The sequence below is a fragment of the Pygoscelis adeliae genome, unplaced genomic scaffold (genome assembly GCF_000699105.1).
Source record: "Pygoscelis adeliae isolate BGI_AS28 unplaced genomic scaffold, ASM69910v1 Scaffold8, whole genome shotgun sequence".
Classification (NCBI taxonomy): domain Eukaryota; kingdom Metazoa; phylum Chordata; class Aves; order Sphenisciformes; family Spheniscidae; genus Pygoscelis; species Pygoscelis adeliae.
This window is the reverse complement of record NW_008825260.1, coordinates 323955-324597: the sequence shown is the minus strand read 5'-3', so window position 1 is coordinate 324597 and position 643 is coordinate 323955.

Here is a 643-nt window from a genome sequence, read left to right as displayed (position 1 = left end):
CCCTCTTTGTATCTGTCTACTTTTACTCCCCCTGGCATTTTTATCTTATGAGATGGCCACAGTTAAAACAGTAGGTGCAAGGGAAATTACAGTATTTCGTAGTGTAGACCTGAACCAGTTGAACTAAAAGTAGCTTGAGTATGATAACTTACCAGGGAAGGGTGCAAAGTGAAATGAAATGTTCATAATTAAAAGCACTTTATGTCTCATTACTATTATGTTCTATAGACTCTGTTTACATATATTCCTATATGATTTCCACGTTTCTAGTCAAGAAAAACATAATGGTGCGGCAGTGTTAACCAACAGAAAGTTTCTAATTGACTCTAGAACTTGTTCTTCTGTGGAAAAGTGTGTTTCTTTCCCATCAAGTATATAGTACATCTAATAACAGTTTTTTCAAGTAGATACGGCGGGGGGGAGGGGGTGCTTGCTGATCCCTTTAAACTCTGTTGGAATTCACAAAAAGAAACTGGTGGTGAGTGGACACCTGCTCTTGTAGGACCTACACAGAACTAGCTTGAGGAAGGAATGCTAGAAAGTCACTCTATTTATAACAACAGCAAAAAAATTTATGTTATTTACTTTTAAGATACATATACATTATACCATGCAACAACTTCATAATTGCATGGCAAAGCTT